Source organism: Ranitomeya imitator, chromosome 4 (assembly GCF_032444005.1).
Source record: "Ranitomeya imitator isolate aRanImi1 chromosome 4, aRanImi1.pri, whole genome shotgun sequence".
NCBI lineage: Eukaryota > Metazoa > Chordata > Amphibia > Anura > Dendrobatidae > Ranitomeya > Ranitomeya imitator.
In genome coordinates, this window is record NC_091285.1 from 421,551,358 (window position 1) to 421,568,353 (window position 16,996).

At 45.1% G+C, this 16,996-nt stretch overlaps 1 protein-coding gene across 2 annotated transcripts in view; it reads right to left on the reverse strand.

Annotated features, from left to right (window-relative positions):
- Nucleotides 1–16,996, reverse strand: part of SND1 (staphylococcal nuclease and tudor domain containing 1) — a 980,965-nt gene that overhangs the window by 889,129 nt on the left and 74,840 nt on the right. The gene's annotated exons all lie outside the window — the stretch shown is intronic.

Genomic DNA, 16,996 nt, shown 5'->3' on the forward strand with positions numbered 1-16,996 from the left:
ATCGTTCACTGGCAGAAAAGTTGTGCAGACACAACTTTTTTGCCCATTTAAAAAAAACTGATTTCAGGTGGATCCGTTTTTTCAACATTTAAGTCTACGGACAACAGATCCGTTAATTAGCTAGCCATTTTTCTTTCATTTGAAAAGGATCCATTTTTTCCTTGATGGATCAACTTCAAACAGATGATAACAAATGGCTATTTATCGGATCCGTTGTCCATAGACTTCGCTGTTACAAACACGTCCAATTGAAATCAGTTTGTTTTTTTAAATAAAAAGGACAAAAAAGTTGGGCCTGAACAACTTTTCTGCCAATGGATTCCTGCTGGATCAATTCTAATGGATGATTAGAGATGTGAACATAGCCTTACATGCAAGTCTCCTGTAGGAGTAAAACTCTAGGTTAACATTATGCGACCATAACGTCACTAAGGGCACTGGCGCAGCCGCACAGGCTTCCTAAGGCTAGGTTCATATTGCGTTAGTGCAACCCGTTTAGCGCTAGCGGGTTGCGCTAACGCAATGTTTTTAATGGGGCCGCGTCCAGGGGTCGCGGTAACGTCGCAGATCTGCGAGAGCGGGGAACGGACCGCGGGTGCGCCTCGGACGCTGCAAGCAGCGTCCGCGGCGCGCCAGGAAACACCGGCGCGTCGCATAGCGCGTGCCGAACATGGCACGCGCTAGTGCTGTGCGTTCCCATTGCTGTGAATGGGCGCGCTAACGGACGCGTTGCACGGCGTTAATTTCGCCGTGCAACGCTGTCCGTTAGCGCTTTCCCATTAACGCAATGTGAACCCAGCCAAGCCAAGTTGCTTCAGACAAAAGCTGGAGGTCATTCCAGAAGCAGCTGCGCTAATGGTTTTGCCGTCATTTATTTGCAGTAACAAACTATAACGCTTCACGGTTCCAATCCCTGAAGTGGTGTAAAGAAAGAAGAAAAAAAACTGAATATTCTAACAGCAATGTCGTTTTTACATTTCAGTACATGTTGTCTTTTGTGGCGCTTTTTCTGTATTTTCCGGAGCATTCCACTGTACAGAATTCTCTCTGAAAATGCTTCAGGAGTAAATACAGCTGCTGAGGTGGGGGAACCCGAACAGTAAAGTTTAGGTCCGTACGGAACACCTACTGTTTGAACACAGGCTTCACCAGGAAGACAGTGTTATTATTCGGCTTCGGCACCCCAAACACCAGGTGGCTCCAAATGGCGGTAAAATTATCGCTGGTCAGACAGCCGCGGTTCCCACACGGTCATTTGACACCCTGCAGCAGTGATCAGAGGTAAAAAGTTTACCTTCGGTCACTGGCGTCAGCTGATTGGACTACTACTCCCATCAGCCTACGCCTGCCTGCTGCCTCTAGTAACAGCAAAAGCAGGTAGGGGCTGATGGGAGTATTCATCGGTCAGCACCTGAACAATAAATAAATAATTTTAAAAAAAAATTTAAAAAACTATGTGGGTTCCTCTGTATATTTCTGATAACCAGCAAGGAAAAACTGACAGCTGCTGGCTGCAACCCTCAGCTGTCAGAGTTAGCAAGGCTGGTTATCAGGAATCATATTTTGTGGGATTTATGTCACCTTTGCATTGTGACATCAAGCCCACAACTTAGTAATGGAGAGGCGTCTATAGGTTGAAAACTGATTATCCCTAGACATGGAATACAGCTTATGGGACAAAACGACGAACATGTGACTTGGTGCATCTGTCAGTTTTGCCTGATTAATTATCAAAAATATAGGGGAACCCGTGCAGTTTTTTTTCAAATCATTATTTATTTAGAGCGCAGGCCTCGGCTGATGAATACTCCCATCAGCCGACGCCAATGACCAGAGGTAAACCTTTTACCTCCGATCATAGCGGCAGGCTCAAGCTGTCATTTGACAGTGTGGGGGAACCATGGCTCTTTGACCGACAGTAATGATTTTACTACCAATCAGAGACTGTTTGCCGCACTCTCATGCACATAACAGCGTGGCAAACCCTAAATGTTCGAGCCCCCCATTCAAATGAATGGGGTCCAGGTTCAGGTACTGTTCTGATACCCAAACTTTTTTTTTTAAACTGTTCGACTGAACCCGCCTGACCCAAACATCCAGGGGTTCGCCCATCACTACTACTGATCTCTGAAAAAAATGCACATTTCACCCTTTGTATTGCAAATCTGAAGCAGAAGTCACCGCCCATTTGTATGCTAGGGGCTTGAATTTCACCAGTTATTTGGCTTTACACTAAAAAAAAAAAAAATTAACCGCTTCTGCAAGGATCTAATCTTCCCAGGGTTGGAGCAGAGTTAGTCTAAATTATTCCATATAATTTTAGTATGGTTTAATTCCATTTTTGATCAGGTTGCATTTGATTGATGGACGTTATTCTCCAAAACCAAAATCAGAACGAGATGCACTTTTAAAGGGGACTCGGTCAACAGAAAAGGACATATTGCTTAACCCTGCTGTTCTGTTGGTCAAAAATGACCGACTTTGAACTTCAATATTCTTTAAAATATTCAAGATGCGGCTCTGAAATCCGTGGCCGACCGACCCATCCTCATTTAAGTCAATCAACCACAAGTTTCAGAACCGCATCTTGAACACCCCAAAAAATACCAAAGTTCAAAATAGGTCTCCCCAGACCAAACAGAACAGCAGGGTTAAATCAGGTTTTATTTTTGATAATGTATTTTTCATTTTCCATATCACTAAATAAAAAAAGTTGTAATTTTTACACTGGCCTTAATATTAGACAATAGACACACTTGCTGTACTGTAAATACTTATCTCCTGACTGATGAAAATGAGCCAGAAGAATACAATGAAATGTAACACTTCTATACACCTTACACAGTATTCACCTCACTTGACCCTTTCCCAGATCAGCACTCCCTTTAGAAGTCAATAAGTAGAAAACAGCTTATGCTGCCCAGTTCCATGTGGCTCCTGAGCAGAACAGGAAGCATGAGGCTAGTATTAGGCTTAATTGTCAGTGTTAAATTGACTGATATTTTAAATATACATACCGGCATATAAGATGACTTTTCAACCCATGAAAATCATCTCAAAATTCGGGGGTCGTCTTATACGCCGGGTACGGTGTGTGCAGGGAGCAGTCCTGTATGGTTCCCAGGATCTGGAGGAGAGGAGACTCTCCTTTAGGCCCTGGGATCCATATTCATGCAAAAAAAAGAATAAAAATAAAAAATATGGTATATACTTACCCTCCGACGGCCCGCGGCTCTCAGCGGTGCAAGCGGCGGCCTGCGTTCCTAAGGATGCATTGAGCGAAGGACCTTCGATGACGTCACGGTCATGCTGAGAGCCGCGGGCTGTCGGAGGGTAAGTATATCCCATATTTTTTATTTTTATATTTTTTTTTTTTTTTACATGAATATGGATCCCAGGGCCTGAAGGAGAGTCTCCTCTCCTCCAGACCCTGGGAACCATCTGCACCGCACACGCCGCATAAGATGACTGGGAGTATAAGATGACCCCCGTCTTATACGGCGAGTATATCCCAAATTCCATATTTTATATGGAAAATGATAATTACTTACGGGTAATTTGATTTTCCGGAACCATGACAGCGCCGCACGTGAGAGATGACATCCGCCCCCAGGAACAGGAAACCTGTAGCAGAGATATAAGAATGGGGCGGCCCCTCTCTCCTCAGTTTGTTTGCAGAGTATGGAAGATGACCGCTTTGTTAGTACACAGTTATGTATCATATTTACATTTGTATAGCCATTTCGTTAGCTCTTGTGTACACACATGCTTTGTACATATACATTTATCCATATACAATAAGTTGTTGTTTTTTTTTTTTTTTGTGAATCACACAACCATCACCAAGATAGGGCGGGAATTAATGCGGCGCTGTCATGGTTCCGGAAAATCAAATTACCCGTAAGTAATTATCATTTTTCCCTTCACCATGACAGCGCCGCACGTGAGAGGAAAAAATAGAAGATTCCTAGGGTGGGACGACAGCAGACAATACCTTTCTCCCAAAAGACATGTCTGATTGACCTAAGTCTAACCTATAGTGTCGGAAGAAGGTAGAGGGTGATGACCATACTGCCGCTTTACAAATCTGTTCTATCGAGGCGTTAGCCCTTTCCGCCCAAGAAGTGGCTATAGCACGCGTGGAGTGAGCCGTAACACCCTGTGGGGGAACTTGACCAGAAAAAGAATACGAAAGTGAAATAGCCGTACGCAACCACTGTGCAATAGTTGCCTTTGAGGCCTTTTTTCCCCTGTTTGTCCCCTGATAGGTGACAAAAAGGGCCGATGACTGACGCCAGGAATTTGTGGCCTCTAAGTATTGAAGGAGGCAGCGTCTGACATCGAGACAATGGAAGGTCTTCTCTCCCTGGGATTTTGGTTGGGAACAAAAAGAGGGCAGAATAATTTCCTGGTCTCTATGAAATTTAGAATTGACCTTCGGAAGAAAGGCAGGGTCGGTTTTAATAACTACTTTGTCATCATGGAAAGTAGTGTAAGGAGGGTTCACCGACATAGCTTGTAACTCACAAGTACGGCGGGCAGACGTTAAGGCAACTAGGAGAACCGTTTTTAGAGTCAAGGATTTTATTGATATAGAATCCAGAGGTTCAAAGGGGGAAACGGTAAGAGCCTTTAAAACTAAATTCAAATCCCAGGGAGCTATCTTAGGTATTAATTTTGAGGGTCTGGAAGTAAAGGAGGCTCGAATTAACCTATAGATCCAAGGGTGGTCAGCAAGTTTTTGATCGAACAGTGCACCAAGGGCAGAGACCTGCACCTTTAAGGTGTTAGTAGACAGACCTTTTTCCAACCCTTTTTGGAGAAATTCAAGAATTTCTTTTACTGGGACCTGTTGACCAGAGTCAGACAACTGTCGTCCCGAAAAATCTAGGAATTTTTGCCAGATTTTTTGGTATTTGTCTGAGGTGACCTTTTTCCTGCTAGCAAGCAATGTGGTCACCAAAGGGCTTGAGAATCCTTTTGCTAACAGAAGTCCCCTTTCAAGTTCCAGGCGGTGAGATGCAATCTGTGAACTTGGGGATGTTGAACTGGCCCTTGGTATAGGAGATCCGGAGCATCCGGAAAGATCCACGGGTCCGAGATAGACATGCGCCTGAGCCACGTGAACCACGCTCTCTTCGGCCAAAAGGGAGCTATGAGGATCACTCGTGCTTTGTCCTCCCGAATTTTCCTGAGGACTGCCGGGATAAATGGTATTGGGGGGAATGCGTATGCTAGATGGAAGTTCCACCGATACAGGAACGCGTCTACCCCCTCCGGGTGCTCTCTTGGGTTCAGAGAATAGAACCTCTTCACCTTCCGATTTTGTTTTGTGGCGAACAGGTCTACATCTGGAACGCCCCAGCTGGCACATATTTTCCCAAATACTTGCTGGTTCAGGGACCACTCCCCCTGATGTAACGTGTGACGGCTTAAGTAGTCGGCTACTTGATTCTCTGATCCTTTCAAGTATGTTCCGGTTAGCGAAAGAAGGTTGTTTTCGGCCCATATAAAAAGTTCTTTGGCCTCTGCCATAAGGGATGTTGATCTTGTGCCCCCTTGGCGGTTTATATAAGCTATTGTTGTGTTGTTGTCGGATAACACTACCACATGTCTTCCCAGAATTCTTTCCCCTATATGAAGAAGTGCTAGTCTCACCGCAGACAATTCTTTTAGATTGGAGGACGCTGTTGTCATTGGGCTTCCCCATTGACCCTGTAGGACCTGATCTCCCAAATGTGCCCCCCAACCCCACGGACTCGTATCGGTAGTAATGACTACTGGATCTCGTACTGACCATGGCACTGCGTTGGTTAGATTTTCTGTTTTCAGCCACCACTCTAGTGAGTTTTGAACTTCTGGTGACAGAAGAATCTTCCGATTCAGATTGTATGGATTTTTTTCTTGTTCGGCTAGTATCTGCCATTGTAACTCCCGTGTGTGGCTTTGTGCCCATCGCGTTGCTGGAATCGTTGCCGTTAGGACCCCTAGGAGTGACATTGCGTTTCTCAGAGAGATAGTCTGTTGTAATTGGAATGACTCTACCCTCTGTTGGATAGATTGAACTTTCCTCTGTGGGAGGACACACTCCTGCTTGACTGAATCTAACACAATTCCGAGGAATTCTTGGGTTTGAGTTGGGACAAGCCTTGATTTTTTCAGGTTTATCATCCATCCTAAATTGGTCAGTACCTCCAGCACCCTTGCGGCCGCACTTTTGCAACTTTCTTTGTTTTTTGCTATTATCAAAAAATCGTCCAAATAGGGTACCAACATTATGTCTTCTTTCCTGACGAAAGATGCTACTTCGGAAATAATTTTTGTGAATATACGGGGCGCAATGGCTACCCCAAAAGGAAGACATTGATATTGTAGATGGACGGGGGGTTTTCCCAGATTTACCACCAATCTTAGGTATTGTTGGTGTTGGACGGCGATTGGCACATGGTAGTAAGCGTCTGTAAGATCGATCACCACCATGTAACAGTTTGGGTCGAGTACTTTTACTGCGGTCTTTAAAGTCTCCATCTTGAACTTGTCTATTTGAATGTAATGGTTTAGGGCTTTTAGGTTGAATATTACCCTCAGCGAGCCGTCTGGTTTTGGTGTTAGAAATAAAGTGCTGTAGAACCCTTTCCCTATCTCTTGATACTCTTCTACTAACACTTCTTTTTGCATGAGGAGATAAATTTCTCTTTCTAATATGGCCTGATTTTTTCCCCCCACCTGGGTCATTTTTACACGATTTGGTGGGAGGTTGGAGAATTTGAACTTTAGACCTTCTGACAACAAATTTGTTATCCAATGAGAAGCCGGCAGTGCTGCCCAGTGATGGACAAACCGCCGGAGTCTTCCCCCCACCGGAATGCTGGCGTCACTGATTTTTGGGATCAGGCTTGGGGGGAGGTTTGCTGAAAAGGAATCCCCTTTCCTTTCGCTCTCTCCAGGGTCTGCCTCGACTAGACCTGTCATCTGATCGGCCGCGGGTCCCTCTATATCCACCACGAAAGGACGAACGAGAGGTATCCCATCGGCGCCTGGGAAAGGAAGGGGGTGGAAACCGCTTCTTTTTGTCCGACGCTTTCTCAAGGATCTCGTCTAGAGATTTGCCAAAAAGGTATTGCCCTTCACAGGGTACTCCGCAGAGTTTGACCTTTGATTGGAAGTCAGCCGTCCAATTTTTCAGCCATAATGTTCTCCTTCCTGAATTAGATAAGGCACACACGCGTGCGGCACTTCTAACTGAATCTATCGAGGCGTCTGCTAGGAATCTTGCGGCGCCTTGCAGAGAGGGCAATGCTTCCAGAAGCCTCTCTCTTGGGCATTTGTTTTTGATTTGGTCACTTAACTCCTCTAACCACTTGACCATAGCACGTGCCGTGCGAGTGGCAGCAACCCCGGGTTTAAATGACCATGTCGCTGCTTCCCAAGCCGACTTTAGAAAAGCATCTGCTTTTTTGTCGAGGGGGTCCCTTAGGGCTCCCATGTCTTCAAATGGTAACGCAACCCCCTTAGAAGTGCTGGCGATGGCTGCATCTAACTTAGGCGCCTTATCCCACTTCTCACAGACCTCCTCATCAAAGGGGTATTTGCGTTTTAATGCCTGAGGGACAGACATCTTTTTATTAGGCTTTTTCCACTCACGTTTTATTAATTTAATTATGTTATCATGGAAGGGGAAAAACTTTCGCTTCTTCTCCTCCAAGTTGCTAAACATGGTGTCTTGGATTGTCCGTGGTTCTCTAGGGGTCTCTACTCCCATAGTCGTTCTGACAAGTTTGAGCAGCTTTCCAATGTCCTCCGACTGAAAGCATGGGCGGCCATACTCCTCATCTGAGGAGTCTAAATCTGAGGCATCAGAGGGGGTTAAGGTTCCCGGCTCATCCCCTGAATCTACATCCGACCCTTGTTCACTTGTTGGGGGAGGGGGGGTCTCCTTTGTGTGATGTCTCAACTGTTCTTTAACTGTAGATTTAACTTCCTCCCGTATGATTGTTTTAATGTTTTGTAATAGGGAAGAAGATTCCTCCGCAACTGTTCTGTCAATACAGGGCTGGCAGATCTTTTTGTTGTATAGCCTAGGGAGTTTTTCTTTACATAGTGGACAGACCCTATTCTTTTGCTTGGAGGTGGCTTTCCCTTCCTACAAAACACAGTGTACAGGTATCAGTGTGTGCGTAGCTTGCCTTACAAAGGCACTCACCCCTCCAGGACCCTGGGTACCCCTGCAGCTTGAGTGTCTTCCGACATTTTAGGCGCAGGCATCAGCAGCTCCGGATCTACCGCTGGTTCGGTCATCTCCGTCTGAAGAGCAGGACCAGCGACTCCTCTTTGCTGCCGTATTTTATAGAGGAGCAGTGTGCGCACCACTGGATCAGCTTCCGCCCGGAAGTGTCCAGCACACCGGCTCCCTCGGCGTGTGACGTCACTTCCTGCGACCGGAAGTCGTCATCCCTCACTTCGGCGCCAGCGTCAGTGAGGGACACGCCCCCGCAACCCCGGACCGGCCTCTTGCACAGAGCGGTCGCCGGGGAGTCCAGCGAGGAAAGGGATGGCGCGGACCCAGCAGCCCGACACCGGACAGCACCGCACGCGATGCCGCCGAGTACGGCTGGCTTCCCCGCGGACCTCGGCCTCCGGACCGGACTCATCAGAGGGGGTATCCCTCCGGAGGTAGGAGCCCTGCGACAGGCGTCCACCTGCAGGAACAGGAAACCAAACTGAGGAGAGAGGGGCCGCCCCATTCTTATATCTCTGCTACAGGTTTCCTGTTCCTGGGGGCGGATGCCATCTCTCACGTGCGGCGCTGTCATGGTGAAGGGAAAAAGTTGGGGGTCGTCTTATACGCCCAGTCATCTTATACACCAGAAAATACGGTATTTGAAACAAAAAAAAAAAAAAAAAAACAACGAGAACAGTTACCATGAATACCTGATTAAAGCAATAGTTCAATTTCTCATGACACATTTCCTTTAATATCCCACTCACCTGACACTAGAGTTCTGCACGGAGAAAGGAGGAGAGAAAAAATCCCACACGGAAGAGATTAAATCAAATGAAGACAATTAGATAATTGCATTAGTCTGCTAACTGAACCGCTACCTTCATTTAAACCACTCCTGGAGCAACATGTCTACTTATTAATACTAAGTTAAAAATCTTGCAAGTACATCTCAATGACACATCTATATTGACAAAGCATATTCTGACTTGCCAAAGGCAAAAAGTGCTCAATGAGCTGAACAGAAGAGCTGTGGAGGGGTTAATAAGATCTAATTAATAACAATTGTAAGTCTGTGCACTTTATGAGCTGTACCGTCCATTCCTGTGAAATGTTTAATATGCAACTCTTATCATAGAACAAAGCTATACAAATACCACTAACCAAGTGGGATCATATATGATAAATGATGGCGTTGTGGATAAGCACATAATGAGGAACACGATGTCTAATGGATATTTCACAGGTTCCTATGAGACAGGGGTAAATCTACATATCACAGAGGTAATGTTGTAGACCAGCTTAGCTAGAGAGAAATAAGAGTCCTTTAAGCCAGCCATACACAGAAGATCAAAGTCATCCATTGACAAATAGAAAAGAAAAAAAAAGACAAAAAAGACTCAAATTCTTTCAGGATCTGCACCCTTTCACAACCATATACAAGCGCATGCAGAAGACAAAGCCTTTATTGTACAAAATGCTGGATTGTAATTGATGTTTATCAGATTGTATTTGCATAATATAAATTAGGTTGTAGTCAAATCTTTAGTTCACATGATACATGGAAGGAAAAGAAACACTGGTGGGTGTGGAACCACTGCGCCACGGGCTTATCCTGGCGGGGCGTAACTAAGTGTCTACTGAGTCTTCACTAGGGCATCTGATGGGGAAGATAGGCTTGGCTGCCAGTAGACACGAGGTACTACCCCAGGGCAGTCCACAAGACTGCAGCAGCTGACCGGAAGGCCAGAGGTGTGGGTACAACGTGCAGAAGGGCGAGACAGAAGCATAGTCAGGCAGTCCAAGTTCAGGGCAGGCAGCACAGGTTCACAGATCAAAGCCGGAGACAGTGATGGAGAAGTCAAGCAGAGCCGGTACATAGGTCAGGTCAATAACAGGAGACAAGATATGGACCTATGCTTAAGTTGCTAGGAACCAACGTTCGGACGAGGAATGAAAGGTGGATTCACCTGCTATATTACCTGTTAGCAGGTCAGGTGATAGGCAGGGGAGGCAAATCTCTGCATGACCGAGTGGGTACAAATTCCTGCAGCGTTTGTCCCAGCCCCTCATGACTCCCAACCAGCACAAGGCAACTCAGAGAGATAGTCATGTTCTGGGTGGAGCAGAGCGGCACTTAGAAGGCGTCCAAATGGCTGGCATAATATTTAGGCCACAGTCACATGTTAAATATTTTACCTTAGTATTTGTAAGCCAAAACCAGGAGTGGGTGAGAAATACAAAAGTGGTGACATGTTTCTATTATACGTTTCCTCTGATCGTTCCATTCTTGGTTTAGGCTCACAAATACTAAACAGAAAAAACTCACCAAATACTGAGTGTGTGAACGTAGCCTTAGATACAGCCTGCAAATTATGTTATTTTAAGATGTAACCAGCAGATGTCGCCATTTGTAGTGCATATTAGAAAGAGCATCCTGCCGAATCAAGAAAGTGCAACCTGTCCATATATCACTGTGGATTATATCAGCACCATATAAATCTGGTTGCTAAAACCGATTACTGCACAATTGCTGGTACAGGTAGTCTGTGATAGCACTTAACCAGAACAAACTCAATGCATTCCCAGGTCTCCAAAGCCTGCAGACTTGAGTGAAACTGTGGAACATGATAGGGTTGCCAGCAATGCTCACCCTCTACAGTACTGCTCATATTTGGATTTTCACATTAAACCCCACCAAACTCCCCCCTTGTTTTCACTTTCCTGACCAGGCCAATTTTTTCAATTCTAATCATTGTCACTTTATATGGCAATAACTCTACAACGCTTCAATGGATCAGACTCATTCTGAGAATATTTTTTCTTGACATATTGTACTTCATGAAAGTGGTAAAATTTCTTTTTTAAATTCGTTTATTAATTACAGGACAGATCATACACACATTTGCTTGTATTCATCATTATCCATTAGTTAGTTACAGAAAATTACCATACATATCCATGTATAAAATATTATAAAGATAATAAACTGTGTATGTTAATCATTAACATCTTATTTGAACCTTAACTACATTAACTTCTAATAAAGCCTCCAAAACTAACATATAGTGTCTGCATAATCATATACCCTTTTTTATGCGTATACTGAGTTATCTTGACCTAAACAGTATGACAGGATGAGTTCCATCTTCCCCATATCTTCTCAAATTTGGCTGGACAACCCCTGTTTTGATACAGCGTCCGCTCATATGGAATAATTGAGTTCACTAAGTCAATCCATGCTCTAAGAGATTGACAGGAACCTCCCATCCAACGCATTGCTAACACCTTTCGTGCCATAAATAGCAATTCTCTCAGAAAGATTCCCGTGTTGTAATCCCAAGTCTCTGCTCCCCACACCCCAAACAGGCATACCAGTGGCTCAAGTGGAACAGGAATCAACACCAAGGATGTCAATAGTACCGTTACCTCTCTCCAAAATTGAAAAACAACAGGACATTTCCATATCATATGAATGAAATCTGCGTCACTGGAATGACACCTCAAGCAGTCTGATGAATGAAGATGGCCCATTTTAAATAGACGAGTCGGGGTCAAATAGGATTGATATATAATATACAGTTGGGTCATCCTATTATTGATTGATGGGGAGACCTTAGTTGGGGATTCCAAGATTTCATCCCATTCTTCTCCTAGTGTATCTGGAAGTAGCCTCCCCCATTTTCCCTTAATTAAATCTAAGGTGGATTCTTCGCCTATGGATAACATATAGGTATATAAAGAGGAGATGAGTCCCTGAGGCCCTTGTGATTTGAGAATTCCTATTAATGGTAAAGTTGAAATAGTTCTACCTGCACCCGTATGCCGTACATATGATTGGAAAGCAGATCTTAATTGTAAATAGCGGAAAAATTGAGATCTCGGTATATTGTGAGTATTTTGTAATTGTTCAAAAGAAACAAAAATTCCTTGGCTATGTATATCACTCACTGTGAGGACACCATACGATATCCAAAATTCAGTAGATGGATGGCCTAATAATCCCGGGAAATAGCTATTGTTCCACAGTGGCATTTCGGCTGCTATATCAACAGATTTTGTAACTTTTTTAATTTGCCTCCATATCGATCGAGCCAATCGGAGCAAAGGAAGCAAACGAGGGACAGTAATTTTCTCCATTTCCAAAAAACCCAGCGGGCAATCAATTTGAGCTGAATGTAATACATGGCTTTCAGAGTTGGGAAGAGACTCCCCGGGCATCCACTTATTTATCATTTTAGCCTGCCCAGCAAGGTAGTACAGACAGAAGTCCGGCAAGGCCGCCCCACCACCCTGTTTGGGTCTCTGCAGAGTGGATAATTTAAGTCTAGGCCTAGCCTTCCCCCATATGAAGGATGTGGTAAGGGAATTCAGGGTTGCAAAGAAAGATTTAGGTATTAAAACGGCACTATGTTGAAGACAATAGCTCAATTTTGGGAGTAATATCATTTTGATCAGGTTAATACGACCAGCCACAGATAGCGGGAGCTTGTCCCAGGTAGCAAATTTAGATTTAACCACGTCCAGTAGTGGATATATATTGAGATACAAATCTTGGTGACTGCATTGAGACATATGTATTCCAAGGTACTTAAAATTGGAGATAATGGGCAGCAGCGAGAGGGTTTCAAGGCATGGCATTGGGGTATGGGAGAGAGGCATCAAAGCAGATTTATCCCAATTTATATATAGACCAGAAAATTTACTAAATTTATCAATCATCGTTATTACTTTTGGTAATGTATCTTCTGTCTGGTCCATAAACACCACCATATCGTCTGCATAAAGACCAATAATGTCCACCAGATCAGCAATATGTATCCCTTTAATGTCTACAGAGGACCTCATCCGTATTGCCAGGGCTTCTATAGCCAAGGCAAATAGAGCTGGGGAGAGAGGGCATTCCTGGCGAGTTCCCCTATGCAAGGAAAATGGTGCAGATACAGAACCGTTTACCACCATACGTGCCCCAGGTTTCGCATATAGTGTACCTATCCCTCTTAGAAATTTATTCCCAAACCCATATTTCCGTAGGCATGCAGTTAAAAAGGACCACTCAAGGGAGTCAAAAGCCTTAGCTGCATCCAACGAAGCCAATGCCCACTTATTGTCCGGCTCTAATGAACTATATTGAATGACCGATTGCACTCTTCTAATATTAATAGAGGTATTTTTCCCGGGCATAAAGCCAGTTTGATCTGGGTGTATGAGATCTAATATGATCGCATTCAATCTAGTAGCCAGAATTTTAGTGAAAATTTTGTAGTCCACATTCACTAAAGAAATTGGTCTATATGATCCACAATCCAGAGGATCCTTCCCCTCCTTCCTAAGCACGATAATATTAGCATCATAAAACGATTCGGGTACCGATTCTCCCTCCCAAATTCCCCTAAGTACCTTCAGCAATATAGGTGCCAATTTATCACGGTATTTCCTATAAAATTCAATGGGAAATCCATCAGGTCCCGGGGCCTTCCCAGTAGCCATATCTGCTATAGCATGTTCTACCTCTTCCAGAGTAAATTCAGCCTCCATAAGAGCTCGTTGGGATGGACTCAGCGAGGGGAATGTTATATCCGATAAATAATCCAGGCATTCGTCGACATCTAAACCACTCTTAGACTTATACAACGAAGTATAATAATCATAAAAGCCCTGAAGTATTCCATCAGTAGAGGACACCAATGAGCCATCGGACACCCGGATCTGCAATATTGTGTTGGAGGTGCTATGTTGGCGCACCAAGAAGGCCAGGAGTGTGCTGGCCTGATTCCCTAGCTCAAAGTAGGACTGACGAGTAAAAAATAATTTGCGCTTTGACTTAGCATCTGTATGTTGGGTATACAATCTCTGGGAAGTAAGCCACTCAATTCTGTTACTGCTGGACTGATTAGCTATATAAGTGGCCTCCGAGTCTTTTAATCTTTGCTCTATCTCCTCGTCCTCCCTCGCCGTCACCCTCTTAATATAAGAAATAGTAGAAGACAAGCATCCTCTCAAGTATGCCTTCAGGGTATCCCAGAATAGACCAAGGTTTTGGATTTCCGAATGTGTCAGCACAAAGCTATTCAACTGATCAACCGTCCTATCACTAGAGTCTATCAATTTTAACCAAAAGGGATTTAATTTCCAGGACCTATTGCTATTATCGGATTGCCCATATTTAAGTTTAAGAATGATTGGGCTATGATCTGAGATCCCCCGGTTACCATGTTCAATGCTATCCACCCGTAACGCCAAGCCACCCGACCCAAATATATAGTCTATTCGAGATAAAGACTGCCTAGTAGACGAGTGGCAGGTGTACCCCTTAACTTCTGGATGGTTTATTCTCCATAAATCTAGCCACCCACTCCCTTCCATAAACAGTGCTAATTGTGAGGGGTGTTGAGGCACAGCTTCCCCTGAGTCCACATCGTTCAATCTCAATCTATCCATGGACTGATTCATTATTAAATTAAAGTCTCCCATACAGATAACATTGGCTTCCGGATATTTTAAGGAGAAGCCCAGAGCCATACGTAGGATTGACATCTTAGCAGGAGGGGGGTTATAGATATACAACAACACATACTCTCGTGAGTTAATAAATGCATGCACAAAGACAAAACGACCCTCCGGATCACGTCTCGCCTCTTTAGCCTCCCATCTGACCTCTTTGTGTATCAGCAGAGAGACCCCTCTTGAATAGCTAGTGTGGAATGCGTGTAGGGACCATTGTACCCATGGCTTTTGCATACATCGAGCCGTGTCTCTTGTCAAATGTGTCTCTATCAGAGCTACAACTTGAGGGTGATATCTTTTAATCTGCGAAAACACCTTAATTTTCTTTCGAGGAGTTTTTATACCTCGTATGTTCCAGGTCATACATATAAGTTCAGCCCCCATATTTACTCTTAAAGGGAGCATTGATACATATCATTATCATTCGGGTGCAGTCTAGCGGCATCACACAGAGCAAAGAGTTAGCATTAGAGGCAACCATGCTTAGTAAACATCCAAAACTAGTATATAAAACCAAACTAAACAAAACTTGAACAGTAGGGGAGCATATTTCCATACTCCCACAGTCAAATTGAATAGGGGATACCCTCACTGGACTCAGTGTCCAGTAATGTTGATATTTTCCGCACCCAGGCAGAAAGCTCTATCTATGTTGCCATTAATCAGGGAACTCAGGTTAGGAGTCTTCTGCATTCGACCCCCCGCGAGACCGCAACCACTCGGTCGCCTCCGCTGGATCCGTGAAGAATAAGGAGGAGCCCTTATGAACGATACGAAGCCGGGCCGGATAAAGCATGGAGTAAACGATGTTCTTATCTCTAAGTTGTTTCTTGATATCCATAAATCGTGCTCGCTGCTTTTGAAGTTCCATGGAAAAATCTGGAAAAATCGATATGGTAGCATTATCGAATTTGATGAGGCCCTTCTGTTGTGCCAAGCGGAGGATGATATCTCTGTCTCTACAATTAAGGAGACGCGCCAGGAAAGGCCGCGGCGGGGCTCCAGGAGGAAGAGGCCTGGTCGGGACCCTATGGGCCCTTTCCACCGCGAATGTCGAGGAGAATCCATCTCCCAGTGATGACTTGAGCCATTCCTCCAGAAACTGTTCAGGCTGCTGACCCTCTGACCGCTCCGGGAGACCTATAATTCGGATATTATTGCGGCGCAGTCTATTTTCCAAGTCGTCTGCCTTTTGCTTCCAGGCATTTACGGATCCGGCAGCTTTGGTCAGTTTAGCCTCCATAGGGGTGATAGTGTCTTCAATATGAGACACCCTTGTTTCAACCTCCGTGATGCGCCCTCTCATAGTTTGCATGTCATGACGCAGGCGTCCCACCTCAGTATGCACATCTTCTATTTTCTCCGTAAGAGCTGATCTAGTGAGGGAGATAGCCTGCATCAACTGCTCTGATGCCTGTTTAAGAGTCAGTTCATCCTCTCCTCCCTCCTCATTGCTGTCAGAGGGGCGTCCTTTACGTTGAGACGGTGTAGGATTATTTCTAAGATTGCGCACATTATCATGAGGATCATCTTTGGCATATTTTTTTAATTTTTCAGCAGCCGATGCTCCTCTAGGGTGCTGCATGATGGATACTCACAAGGGGATTTCACAAAGCGACCCAAGGAGTAATTATGGATAAGCTGTATTCCGATTTTGAGACTTGTATTATGGAGCCCGAGGTTATAAGACAGGAGTCCACTGGGCAGGCAGCTTAGGGTATCCGGTATATAAAGATAGCCGCTGTAACACTCAAGCCGTGCAATTCCACAGTTACCATAAGGGGAGCAGCTGAAAAGGGGTTAATCCCTGTAATGTTATGGCGTTAGCAGGGAAAATGTCCACCCGACAGGGGGGCGCAGGTCCCACTTTCTCAGGGCACACACTGCACCACCCCTACTTCTTCAGGCGCACACTCACCGCCCAGCGCCGCTGATAAGATTAGAAGCGCAATTTCCCTATCTGTCAGGGTGTGCGCTGATATGATGGCCGCTGCCCCAGGCACGTACCGCCACTTGCGTCAGTCCTCACGGCTTACCGGCACTATCCACCGCCACCGCCTCCAAGATGAGGGGGACCCGGCTCTAGCAGAGAGCAGCACCGCGTCCCGTATGTCTTTCCTGCTTCCCCTTGCAGGTCCCTCGTCGCGCCCACCAGTGCGGTCGGTCACCGCTGCCTCCGAGATGGTAGGAGGTCCAGCTCCGGCAATAAACAGCGCGGTGTCTTGTGCTCCCTAGCGCGCGCTCCCAAGATGGCCGCCGCTGCACATG